The sequence below is a fragment of the Lucilia sericata genome, unplaced genomic scaffold (assembly GCF_015586225.1).
Source record: "Lucilia sericata isolate MDLA Ls3-8-SP2 unplaced genomic scaffold, ASM1558622v1 Contig001399F_arrow, whole genome shotgun sequence".
Lineage (NCBI taxonomy): Eukaryota > Metazoa > Arthropoda > Insecta > Diptera > Calliphoridae > Lucilia > Lucilia sericata.
Window position 1 is genome coordinate 63,881 of NW_023995337.1, and position 14,961 is coordinate 78,841.

Here is a 14,961-nt window from a genome sequence, read left to right on the forward strand (position 1 = left end):
TTAACCTTGCAAAAAATATATTTGATTTATTTGAGATTTCAAGCCATTCTTCTCTCTCTTTCTCGATTGATCATTCATAATTGATCATTCATAGAGTTTGAAGACTCAAATTTGAAACTACAAAACGTTAATTTTAAACTTTAAAGTAAAATTCTCATAACTAGCTTAATCTAGACCTTTTGGATAATGTTCATCAAAATATTAAAGTTACAATTTTCGATCACAAATTTCCCACATTTCTGCAGCTACTGTGTGTAATACAATCAACTAAAAACTGATGAAAAGATGAAGAACAAAAAAAAAAAATCGACACAGTAAAAGGAAACAATAATCTCTTTTAACTTTTCTTTATATATTTTTTTGTTTTTTGTTTGTCTCTATATTTATATTCACATAAGTTTTACATTGAGGATTAAGTGCATACGACGAACGAAACGAGTACAAGTAAACCAAAAACTGACATAAAAAGTTCTGAACACTTGCCGGCTGATGATGTTGTCGTTGGTTGGATTCAAGAGAACAACAAAAACATATGATGGCCAAGACGAAGAGACAGACCAACAGACTGACAAATGGACGAATCAGACACAAACAAACATTATTTGTAACACCCTTGCGAAGAGGAGTGTATGTGTAGCACTACTGGCTGCTCTTCTACCGGCTACATAAAATGTGTCTGACACACCAACGGACTGGCGTTCGTATAGTCTATCTATCTATCTATCTATCTGTCTGTCTGTATTTATTTAATATGTGGACATTAGCAACGACATTGCCAGCCTTATAAAGGGAGATTTTGGCATTAGTGGAAGGGGTTTTTGTAGCAAAAATGTTGAATAACATTTCAATGCTTTAGAACAGAGAGGAGAAGGTTATGAAATGATAATTGTTGGAATGGTTGGTTGGTTGGTTGGTTGGCTGACTGGCTGTTTGTTTGTTGTTTGGCGACCAAACGACCCTTACTTGCATTAATTTTATAACATTTATACACATCATACGTTCATACGTTCGTTTGTTCATTTATTCTTCTTTTATTTTTTCTGGTCTGTGTTTGTCTGATTTTCTATAATTCCTGGCTTACAACATTTTATAAAACAACTACAATAAAATGAAAAAAAAAAACAGCAGCACAGCACAATACAACAACAGCATTAACGCAGCAGCAACAATATTACTACTCTCAACAGTCATTTATAGTCATTATAAACATTTTATAACTAGTACAGAGTCAGTGGAGGGGGGGGTGGTGTTTGTGACGAGGATGTAAGTGACTATAGATTCTTGTACAGAGAAGATACAACACAGCAGATACTACTTACCTTACCCATAACCAGGGAGCAGTAGAAGTTGAAACACTTAAGTATGTAGAGTTAGTGTTGTTGTAAATTTTATAATGTTTTTGTATGACATCGAGGACGACGATGTTGAGAATGATGATGATGATGATGGCATGACGTTGAGGATGAACATGAACGAGATTATATGAGTCTGAGAACACGAACGTGTATATTCAGAACTTTTTGTTATGCTTTTTTTCTCTCTTTTTGGTTGTTGGTTGGTTGCAAGTATTTGTTTTCATGTTCCTTCTACTTTACTAAGTTTCTTTTTTGTTGTTGTTATAGAGTTGAGTGTTTGGTTGTTTGCAAGAGTAGATTTATTGCCACATTTTTAACTTGAATTCACATTTTTATGCTTAAAAAGTTTTACGTTCATATATTTTTTGTATTAATTTTTTGTTTGTTTTCAGTTTCAAGGGAGGTAAAATTAAATAGTAGAAATAAAATTCAGATACTGAAGTGGAAGTGATTCTGCTGTTTTTCTGTCTTACACTTAAGGAAATGTTGATTTATTTCTGTTAATTTCTTAAGCTCTATTTTAAACTCTTTATTGCCCTTTGAACTTACATCTTGATCCATTATCTTTTACTTATTATTGTCAAATTGGGGATATGTAATTGTGGTTACCTAGTTGACATTCTTCCTCTGGTAAAAGTTTCCTTTTCGAGTCTTTCAATCTATCTAAAGTTCAACAACTATGAACTTTAGAGTTTTTGAGATATCGTAGATTTTGCATCATACTCCTTACAAGTCTTTCCATTATGATATCGTGATCTTAAAATCCAATTCCAATTGTCTCCAAAACATATTTCGTTTGTAAAAGATTCTTACGAGCATAATATTGTGATCTTCGGAACCAAGTTAGCCTACATTACATTACTTATTTAGTCCAAGAAGTGATCATGGGATGATCCCGTAAATATGATTGATTTCCTGAGGAATTTCAAAGTGAACTTTTATGACTTTCTTTACTTTGTCAACAGAAATAAACACACATTTTTAAAACATATCTGTATGATCGTGACTCTGCGTTAGGTGATCTTTTACTTGATCTCGTTCCTATTCCGTTAATATGATCGACTTTCTAATGACCAATTTTAAAGAGAACTTTCTTCACTTTTGAAAAGAATAAAGCATAAACACTAAGAACTGATCTGTATGATCATGGAGTGATCTTGAACATGTATTGATCCGATCTCGTAGGTTAGGTTGCTTGCAAGTTCACACGGAGACCTTGGGAATGGTAATTCTAAGGGTATCACAATCCCTTAGAATTACCATTCCCTTATGTTGAGAGTTCCCTCTCTAATTTCGTTGACTATATGGTTCTTGAGGTCCCCGCAAGAACCTGCCAGTACTTCTAATAAAGCTGATCATATTTTTTAGTGAGGCATCTCTGATACAATCAAGATCATAGAAAAGAGCTCTACCAAAATAAAGTAGTCTATGCTCGTGTAAGGCTGAGCCTTTTCCTCATCCAAACAACTTCTAATCATACAAAACCCAGTAATTATAACCGTGAGAAGCCTAATCGAGTTCTTACTAAAAGACAAGAGAGTCCTAGTCCTATCCGACCTTGTAACTACGATTGACTTCCTGATGGTTTTTAAACAGAAACTTTATGACTTCTTTCCCTTGATCGACAGGATGTAACACAAACATTTAAAGCTGATCTGTCAGAACACGAAACTACGCTTAGTGATCTTGATCATAATGCAAATAATGATCAAAGAACGTTTCCATAAATGTGGTTGACTTTATGATGATCAAAGTATGATCCTATAAATATGAATGATTTCCTGATGGTTTTTAAAGTGATCTTTCATGAATCACAAACTTCTAAAACTGATCTGTCGGACCATTCTACGGTGCTTAGTGATCTTGAACTTAAAAAACTTAAACTAAGAAATCTTTCTGAACTTCTGGATGTATTTCAAAGTAAAGCTCATTATCTGCGACACCAAATGATGCAAAGTAAGAGTCAATCGATTATATACTTGATTAGCTCTTAAATATTTAGGTCCAAAATATTGAAACAATATTCCAATCTTGATTTAAGAATCTAAAATATCCAAAGAGAAAGTTGTTTTACTTCATACGTGATATAAGAGAAAGTCGCAGAAGTAACAACTTCTAAAACTAATCTGTCTTCATGACTCTGCTTAGAGTGATCTTGAGATCTTGTTGATCTGAACAATGAAAGCCTCTCCAGAGTACAACTTTGAAGGGAGGAGTTCTTTATGAAGCGAATATGAAATAAAGAAGCGCTGAAATCTTACTTTGGATCGCTGGATCTTTCTTAGTCTTTCAGTAAATAAGCTTTAGAATTGTGCCGTTTTCCAAGCTTAAAGGAATACAGGAAAAGCTTTCCTGCAATTTTAAACTTCCTCATGTAAATGAGAAGTTTACAAATCTGACATGAAGAAAAACGATCTTGGATTATCAATCGTAATGACTAATCAAATGAAAGCATTCGATACCGATTGAAATCTCTGTGACGTAATTCGATACCAGAATGGTCTCTTGATTTCAAAGTTTTGCTTGATTTTCCGATATGTACTTTTATATAGAATAGAACTTCAACTAGACTACAAGTCGGAGTTGAATCGCCAAGAGTGTTTTGTAACATAACTGTACAGATTTGGTTGATTCTAGATCATGAGCATACTGTTAAAGAACTTAAATTTTACTCTAGTTTTCAGTTTCAGTTCCTACGATCTCTCTCGATCTCTATACGTTTTAGTGTTGTTTCGCAAGCTTTAAAAGGGGAAAAGCTTGATCTTATACATTTTTTATTTGTAGAGCTTTAACTGGTTGATTCCATGTCGGAAATGGACTTTATGTTTCAAAATCAATTAATCTATCTTAATAGCAAATGGGGCCGAATACTCCAGAAAATGAGAGAGTGAAAGAACTTGAAGTCTTCGAGAGTAAGGATGGTAGTCCAGAACTTCTCTTATATTCAATAATGGAGAGGTTTTGAAAGGTTTAAGAACTCTCTAGTTTACATGGGAACTTGTTAGATTGACTTCTCTTCGCATTATAAAGACAATATTCATAAAGAGAGCTTTTAAATATCACACTTGGAACTCTATTAACTCTCTTCAAACAACGTGTCCTAATTAAAACCTTTCTCTTTTTAAATCTTTTAAGTATTTCTCTAAGTGTATACAAAGTATAGTTTGTTTGACATGACAACATCATTGTTATTATCAACATCATTATCATCAGCATCCTTACAATAATCTTCATTAACAAACTGACATCATTATGCTGAACTATTATGCAGTGCTGATGACTAGGATGCTGCTATTGCTGTTGTTAAAGCTACAAAACCAACTATTTTCTTTATACTTTTTCCTGGATTCTTTTTTTTTCAATTGTTTCTTTATTATTATTTATAACTACTCGTAAACTAGGAGTAAACAGCAACAACAACAACTTAAAACTTCTATTTGAATCCTTGTCATACTTTGTTAAAGAATGAAAATAAATATATAGACAGACAGACACCAAATAAAAGAAGAAAAACAACGACCGAGTTATCAAGCATTCCAACACAATAGTGAAAAAGAAAAATTGCTATAAAAACTGTAACTACTAAATGGAAATCCTTTCATTAATGTTGCCCTGGCTCTCATGGAACTGCACAAGCTATGAAGCTGAATGTTGGCTGCTACAAAGCAGTAGCATGTTGTTGGTAGTAAGCAACTAGCAAACTATAGTTGGGAAACATAAAAAGGAAAGAAAAACTCTCGATTTAAAACATTTTATGCAATATGAACTTGGTTACTAGTTATTCACTTCCCTTCTCCATTCCCCTTCCCCTACCCCTCTCTCTTTCTATTCAACTCTTTCAAGCACATTATTATATCTCTGAACTCTACATTTTATAACATTTGCAAGCTTTTGTTGCAAAATCTGAATAAAAAAATCATCAATGAATAGAGCAGAAGTAGAAAAAGACGCAAAAAAAGTTGAATTTATAATTATGCAGCACATGTTATTTTTCCAATAGAATACATTTTATGTTCGTTGCTGCCTCTAAAAGAACTACATTCTTATAAAAAAATAAACTTTTTTGGTTCTTTTTCCATTTAAATATACGCTTTCAAAGCTTACAGTTATGAAGAGAATTATTTATGAAATATGTTTTGTTGTTATTTATTTTGTTTTGCTGTTTATTTTATTATTATTTTTCTTTGTGTCAAACGCTAAATTTCAAAAAGAATTTTTAATTGAAGAATAGAAGCTAAAAGTATGTTTATGTTTAAAATATGAAATCAAGTAGTAATCGGGCTTAAATCAAGCACCTATTGGTATTGTTTCAGTATTTTATCTTCTTAAATCAATCGAATTTTTATCTCAAATTAAACCTACAAATTAAATTTAATTAAACAAATATTCACATTTCTATAGTTTTACATTTTATTCAATTTGTTGAAATTTTCGTTTTTTTTTTAACTTTAATATAATTTAATACTTGTTTAAGTGCATGTATAAGTTTTTAATTAAAAATTATTTTAATTTAATTATTTACACAACCAATCATCAAACAAATTTTGTATTAAACAACAACAACAAAAATTAACAAAAAAATCTATTGAAATATCAAATAATATTTATATAAATAAAACATTTACATACAAACATTCCATATGTAAAAATAAATATAAGGATTAATAATGTATAGATTTCTAATAAATAGTAAATAAAAAAAATATATATTAATATTAAGGACACTCATAGGTTTTGTGAAGACCATAGACAAATTTGTAGGTAAAACTATAGACTGATCTATTGTTATGACTATATACTATTCTATAGTCAAGACTATAGACTGATATATAGTCAGGACTATAGATTGATCTACAGTCAAGACTATGGACTGACGTATAGTCAAGACTATAGATTGATCTATAGTCAAGACTATAGATTGATCTATAGTCAAGACTATATACTAATCTATGGTCAAGACTATAGACTGATCTATAGTCAAGACTATAGACTGATCTATACCCAAGACTACAGATTGATCTGTAGTCAGACTATAAATTGATATGTAGTCAAAATCATAGATTGATCTATAGTCAAGACTATAGATTGATCTATAGCAGTGTTGCCCATGCACATACTGTTACACATTAATTTGTATTGGTAAAGCAGCAGAGAACAAAATGTAACCCAAAATAAAACTGTACTAATAAAATGACTGAAAACTAAAGAGTATATTCTAACTGTCAAACTGATATTATGGATTTTGACAGACAGCGTACATTAAAGTTCATATATAAAAAACTATCGGCTGTGCTCATTCACCTACATAAATTCGGCTTTCTCAAAATTTTGTTGTTGATCTATAGTCAAGACTATAGACTGATCTATAGTCAAGACTATATACTAATCTATGGTCAAGACTATAGACTGATCTATAGTCAAGACTATAGACTGATCTATAATCAAGAATATAGACTGATCTATAGTCAAGTCTGTAGATTGATCTATAATCAAGACTATAGACTGATCTATAGTCAAGACTATATATAGATAAATCTATATCTATACTAGACTATAGATTGATCTTTAGTCAGACTCTAGATTAATCCGTAGTCAGACTATATAGATCGATCTGTAGTCAGATTAAAGATTGGTCTTTAGTCAGACTATAGATTGATCTTTAGTCAAGGCTATTGATTTATCTATAGTCAAGACTATTAATTGATCTATAGTCAAGACTATTAATTAATCTATATTCAAGACTATTGATTGATATATAGTCAAGATTATAGATTGATCTATAGTTAAGACTATAGATTGATCTATAGTTAAGGCTATAGACTGATCTATAGTTAAGGCTATAGACTGATCTATAGTCAAGACTGTAGATTGATCTATAGCCAAGACTGTAGATTGATCTATATTCAAGACTATATATTGATCTTTAGTCAAGACTGTAGATTGATCTATAGTCAAGACTATAGATTGATCTTTAGTCAAGGCTATTGATTTATCTATAGTCAAGACTATTAATTGATCTATAGTCAAGACTATTAATTGATCTATATTCAAGACTATTGATTGATCTATAGACAAGATTATAGATTGATCTATAGTTAAGACTATAGATTGATCTATAGTTAAGGCTATAGACTGATCTATAGTTAAGGCTATAGACTGATCTATAGTCAAGACTGTAGATTGATCTATAGTCAAGACTGTAGATTGATCTATATTGAAGACTATAGATTGATCTTTAGTCAAGACTTTAGATTGATCTATAGTCAAGACTGTAGACTGATCTATAGCCATATATATTCAAGACTATAGATTGATCCATTCTCAAGACTATAGACTGATCTATAGTCAAGACTGTAGACTGATCTATAGTCAAGACTATAGACTGATCTATAGTCAGGACTATAGACTGATCTATTGTCAAAACTATAGATTGATCTATAGTCAAAATTATAGATTGATCTATAGTCAAGACTATAGATTGATCTATAGTCAAGACTATAGATTGATCTATAGTCAAGACTATAGATTGATCTATAGTCAAGACTATAGATTGATCTGTAGTCAACACTACTGAGTGATCTATAGTCAAGACTATAGACTGATCGATAGTCAAGACTATAGACTGATCTATAATCAAGACTATAGACTGATCTATAGTCAAAATTATGGACTGATCTTTAGTTTAGATTATGAACTGATCTATAGTCTAGACTGAGGTCTTGTAACGACTATAGGCAAAATCATAGTCAAAGTTATAGGTTGATCTATAGTCAATACTATAAAAGTGAACGACAGTCGAGATTTCATAAACTGGGAAATCCCTAAATGTTGTATTTTTACAACATTGTAAATATTTTATTGCTATTTACAAAAAGTTAACAGTAAAATATTCAATAAATATTAGATTTAAGCTGTTTTCATAACAGACAACAAATCATAATAAAATATAACAGTAATTAATTTGCAGTAGTTAGACAACAAAAATATTTACCCACCCATTCTGGCGTTCACACCCAATTGTATAACATATTCAAAATATATACAACATTGTTGGCATAACAATGTCTTGAGAAATTTACTAAAATACTCTTAGTATTGTTGTCAAGATATCTGCAATGAAGAAAATGTTGTCTGTCTATGGATGGTAAACTTATTTTTAAGTAAAGTATTGTAAAATTAAACTTTATCGTATTATTCCCTAAATAAGTTTTCTTTATGGTTTTAGGATTTTCATTTATTTTATTTTTTTTTTATTTCCTTTCTTTTTTTGTTTGTTTGTTTTTAACTAAATGAAAGAAAGTATGGTTAGTTGAGTCTCAAAAAAGCAAGTCCTGATGTTTTGACATAATCCTTTTGCTTAATTGCATTTTACGGGTAATTTTAGTAAATGAGTGAAAGGGAGAAAGAAATTTTTAACATTTACAGTTATTTTCTTTTTTGTTGTTTAATTTAAAACGTTCATTAGCAAAAGGAGTGTGTGCTGGGGAGAGTGATAAGAAGAGAAGGTCTTATGTTGGAATTAAAACCTTTTTAGATTTAGTTTTAAATAAAAAAGTAAAAAACTAAAGATCGTTTATATTGTTTGATAAAACAGTTGAAAACTATCACAAACTGTGTAAAAAAAATGTTATGGAAAACAGCTGTTTTTCCTGCTCAATGATGTTTTTCTTGTTGCCACCATAATCTTTGTGGTTTTTATAACTATTTTTTCCTACTGCCTTAATGTCTGTTTGATGGTCTGACTGTCTCATTGTTTGTTACATTTACTGTAAAGAAAATTTTAAGATAAATCGATTTTTAGTTTAAATACATAAATTTTTCTTCTTTTTAGTTTTTAACCTAAAGCCATAGTTTTTGTTTTAAACAATATTTTAAAGAGACAAGATTATAGACTATAGACTGATCTATAGTCAAGACTATTGATTGATCTATGGTAAAGACTATGGACTGATCTACAGTCAAGATTATAGACTGATCTATAGTCAATAGTATAGACCGATCTTTAGTCAAGACTATAGACTGATCTGTAGTCAATAGTATAGACCGAACCTCAGTCAAGACTATGGACTGATCTATAGTCAAGACTATAAACTGATCTACAGTCAAGACTATAGACTCATCTATAGTCAAGAATGTAGACAAACCTATAGTCAAGACTATAGATTGATCTATAGCCAAGACTATACAATATATAGATTGACCTATAGTCAAGACTATACAATCTGAAGATTGAAATATAGTCAAGACTATACAATCTGTAGATTGATCTATAGTCAATACTATAGACTTATCTATAGTCAAGACTATAGAGTGATCTTTAGTCAAGGCTATAGACTGATCTTTAGTGTTGACTATAGACTGATCTATAGTCAAGACTATAGACTGATCTATAGTCAAGACTATAGACTGATCTATAGTCAAGACTATAGACTGATCTATAGTCAAGACTATAGACTGATCTATAGTCAAGACTATAGACTGATCTATAGTCAAGACTATAGACTGATCTATAGTCAAGACTATAGACTGATCTATATTCAAGACTATAGACTGATCTATAGTCAAGACTATAGACTGATCTATAGTCTAGACTATAGACTGATCTATAGTCTAGACTATAGACCGATCTATTTTCAAGTTTATAGACCGATCTATAGTCAAGACTATAGACTGATCTTTAGTCAAGACTATAGACTGATGCATAATCTAAACTATAGACTATATACTGATCTATAGTAAAGACTGTAGACCGATATATAGCCAAGACAATAGAATAATCTATAGGCAAGACTATAGACTGATCTATAGTCAAGACTATAGACTGATCTATAGTCAAGACTATAGACTGATCTATAGTCAAGACTATAGACTGATCTATAGTCAAGACTATAGACTGATCTATAGTCAAGACTATAGACTGATCTATAGTCAAGACTATAGACTGATCTATAGTCAAGACTATAGACTGATCTATATTCAAGACTATAGACTGATCTATAGTCAAGACTATAGACTGATCTATAGTCTAAACTATAGACTATATACTGATCTATAGTAAATACTGTAGACCGATGTTTACTCAAGACTATAAACTGATCTACAGTCAAGACTATAGACTCATCTATAGTCAAGAATGTAGACAAACCTATAGTCAAGACTATAGATTGATCTATAGTCAAGACTATACAATCTGTAGATTGACCTATAGTCAAGACTATACAATCTGTAGACTGATCTATAGTCTAGACCAGTGTTGCTCAAACACATACCACCATAGATTACCATAGTTTTATTTATGTTGGTAAAGCAGCAGAGAACAGAATTCAATTCAAAATAAAAGTATACGAATAAAATTACTACAAACTATAAAGTATATGCTAACTGTCAAATATTTATTACGGATTTTGACAGCCAGCGTATATCAAAGTCTATATGTAAAAAACTGTCAACTGTTCTCTCACGTTCTCCTACATTAATTCGGCTTTCTCAAAATTTTGTTGTTGTATTTCTGTGTGTATTTTAAAAACGTCGCGCACAGACCTCGCTTCGACAAGTGCTGATCAGCAACTGATTTGATTTTGTTTTTCAAGTTGAGAGAAAACCAACTGATATTGCTCATTATAAAAAGAAGAAGAATTAAACCTATAGTGTATGTGTACCAACTTAGCGTCAGCAGAATTTTCTTACCCTATCACGCGTGCTATGTAATGGCAATATTGAGCTCCTCTGGTCTAGACTATAGACTGATCTATAGTCTAGAATATAGACTGATCTATAGTTTTGACTATAGACTGATCTATAGTCAAGACTATAGACTGATCTATAGTCAAGACTATAGACTGATCTTTAGTTAAGACTTTAGACTGATCTGTAGTTAAGATTATTGACTTATTTATTTCAAGTTGTTATATTTCAAACTAGATCCACTTTCTTTTAACAAAATAAGAACATTTTAAATTTAATTTTATTAAATATTAAAGCTTTTTGTTCAAGCTTCTGACAATGACTATGATTATGCTATGTTATTTCTCCATCAAAAATTGCTCTATAGCTTAATGTATAATTTTTTTCAATATTCTAGGAAAAATACTCAATAATCTTAATATTTTTGTCGTTTGTTTTATATATATTTTTTTCCTACTATCATTTCTGTTCAATATTGTTTCGATATAATGTTACATTAGTCTGTATTTGGTTTACTTTTTTTTATGTGTATGTGTGTTTGTGTGTTTGCTGTGTATATCTATGACTATTTGTATGGTTGGGTGAATGAATGAAACGTATGAATTGGTTTTGGAAAATCGATTAAATTGTAGATACACACATACAGACATATAGACATTTATTGATACTGGTAAAATCTCATGTATACATATAAAAGTTAAGTAGATGTATGTATGTATGTATGTACATTGAAATTATTTTACTATCTATACATTACATTCTACATACTTATGTACATACATTAATACCATATTTAAATATACATAGATATATCTATGTATACAAATACAATGAAACGATATAATTGTATCCTTTTACACATGTGTACACGCAATTGCGTATATGGATATATGAAAAAGATATGTGTTTGTTGTTAAAAACAGTGAGGGCCAATCTATATAATGATATATTGTTACTTGTGCAAGTGTGAAGCTGAAATAAATGTAAATTTTTTAGAATAAAAACTTAAGCTGGTAGATCATTCTTAAATTTTGTAAAATTTGTTATTTGAGATCGTATTGAAAGTGTCAAAAAGTGGCCATGACTGATTCCTACATATACAACTTATACTAATTGAAAGCATATGTATACATTGTTGCAGTAGGTATGTGTAAAAGGATGATTTTTCCATGAAAATCCATGCTTTATACACTTGTTGTTGTTGTTTCTTTTATAATTTTCATACAAAAATTTTATAAATTTTTCATGAATTTACGAAGAATTTTGAACAGTCACATACATTAATATCAATATTCTCAGATTCACTTCCTTATATGTAAATGGAATTCTCTATCAATTAAATAAAAGGCCCTTAGATTGCCTTGCCTTTTCCATATTTATCCTCCAGGATATTTAAACACGCACAAAACCATTTAACAATAAATATACACAATTTTCTGTTTAAATTTGTTATTAATAATATGTAAATGATAAGAATAAATATTCCTATTGTTATTTTTATATACAAAATATAAATGTGTAAAATGTCTGTCTGCTCTGTCTGTCCGTCCACTGGTATGTAATTATGTAAATTGTTATACAAAGTATAATTTACCGAATCAAATAAAATATAACAGCAAACGAGAAATGTTAAATAATAGTAGTAATGATTTCAAATACACAGAGAAAAATTATGTTAAACAACTTTTGTGTTTCTGATTATTGAATAACAAATAACTTTAATTATTTTAAACTTTTTGTGGCCTCCGGTAGGTTAGTGGTTAGTGTTCTAGTCTGGTAGACCGGAGGTGGTGGGTTCGATTCCCACCTGAGGCACTGGTTAAGGAGCGCACAACAGGCCCGATAGAGGCCTAGGTGTATTTCTTCGGATTTGATGTATATACGTCCTCCTTTCAAACTAACTAACTAACTAACTATTTTAAACTTTTCGATTGTTTGAGATTGAAAAATTCTATTTATGTTGTTGTTTCATCATTGTATATGGCAACTGATTGAAATTTTTCTCTGTGTGTAGAAATTTCCATTATATGTATGATTTCTTTATGAATTATAACTTTTAAATAAATCTCTAATGTGTAAGGACAAAAAGTATTATATGATTAATGAAAAGAATATTTTATTAAATATTTTAGAAAACCTAATAATCCTCTAGTTCAGATCTAGTTCAGTTCTAGTTGAGTTCTAGTTCAGTTCTAGTTCAGTTCTAGTTGAGTTCTAGTTCAGTTCGAGTTCAGTTCTAGTTGAGTTCTAGTTCAGTTCTAGTTCAGTTCTAGTTCAGTTCTAGTTCAGTTCTAGTTCAGTTCTAGTTCAGTTCTAGTTCAGTTCTAGTTCAGTTCTAGTTCAGTTCTAGTTCAGTTCTAGTTCAGTTCTAGTTCAGTTCTAGTTCAGTTCTAGTTCAGTTCTAGTTCAGTTCTAGTTCAGTTCTAGTTCAGTTCTAGTTCAGTTCTAGTTCAGTTCTAGTTCAGTTCTAGTTCAGTTCTAGTTCAGTTCTAGTTCAGTTCTAGTTCAGTTCTAGTTCAGTTCTAGTTCAGTTCTAGTTCAGTTCTAGTTCAGTTCTAGTTCAGTTCTAGTTCAGTTCTAGTTCAGTTCTAGTTCAGTTCTAGTTCAGTTCTAGTTCTGTTCTAGTTCTGTTCTAGTTCTGTTCTAGTTCAGTTCTAGTTCAGTTCTAGTTCTGTTCTAGTTCTGTTCTAGTTTTGTTTTTGCTTTGTTCTAGTTCTATTCTAGTTCAGTTCTAGTTCAGTTCTAGTTCAGCTCTAGTTCAGTTCTAGTTCAGTTCTAGTTCAGTTCTAGTTCAGTTCTAGTTAAGTTCTACTTCAGTTCTAGTTCAGTTCTAGTTCAGTTCTAGTTCAGTTCTAGTTCAGTTCTAGTTCAGTTCTAGTTCAGTTCTAGTTCAGTTCTAGTTCAGTTCTAGTTCAGTTCTAGTTCAGTTCTAGTTCAGTTCTAGTTCAGTTCTAGTTCAGTTCTAGTTCAGTTCTAGTTCAGTTCTAGTTCAGTTCTAGTTCAGTTCTAGTTCAGTTCTAGTTCAGTTCTAGTTCAGTTCTAGTTCAGTTCTAGTTCAGTTTTAGTTCAGTTCTAGTTCACTTCTAGTTCAGTTCTAGTTCAGTTCTAGTTCAGTTTTAGTTCAGTTCTATTTCAGTTCTAGTTCAGTTCTAGTTCAGTTCTAGTTCAGTTCTAGTTCAGTTCTAGTTCAGTTCTAGTTCAGTTCTAGTTCAGTTCTAGTTCATTTCTAGTTCAGTTCTAGTTCATTTCTAGTTCAGTTCTAGTTCATTTCTAGTTCAGTTCTAGTTTAATTTTAGTTTAATTCTAGTTCAGTTTTTGTACAGTTTTCAAATTTTATAATGATTTTTTTGCTATTAATTGTAATATTTTTTCTAATGTCTCTTAAATAAGGCTAATAGCTTTCAAAATGTATTCCCCACAGTATATTTATAAACCAAATAAACCTATTAAATCTCTTAACTTTAAACAAACTTTAACTAACTTAAAATTTATTAAACATTTCCTTCATAAACATTAAATATTCTCAATACTCCAGTTTATAATTACCGTTACCAAACCGTCAGTCTAACAAATGACTTGAAACATTTTGAAAACACCTTAATATATTTTTAATTATATTTCAAAGGATTATTATAAATTTATTTTCCTGAAATGATAAATAGTAGCAAATAGTTATTTGTTGCAAAATTATTCTGCACCAACCACCCATCCTCTTGTCTGTCAATTTGCCATTAAACTAACTTTACAGTGTTCTCCTATTTTGTAAGTGGTGGAGAGAGAGAGAGAGGAGTAGGGGTTAAATCGATTTTATTAAAACGCCATCAAAATATTGTCGTTGTTGTTTGTAACACTGTGCTGTGGTATGGTTTGTTGTTGTTGGGATGATGGTTTTCATCCTGTCATTTATTAAATTACTATATAA

At 30.5% G+C, this 14,961-nt stretch overlaps 1 protein-coding gene across 7 annotated transcripts in view; it reads left to right on the forward strand.

The window, feature by feature from the left end:
- The window catches only part of LOC119611262 (trithorax group protein osa-like), an 82,031-nt gene that overhangs the window by 39,278 nt on the left and 27,792 nt on the right, over positions 1-14,961 (forward strand). The gene's annotated exons all lie outside the window — the stretch shown is intronic.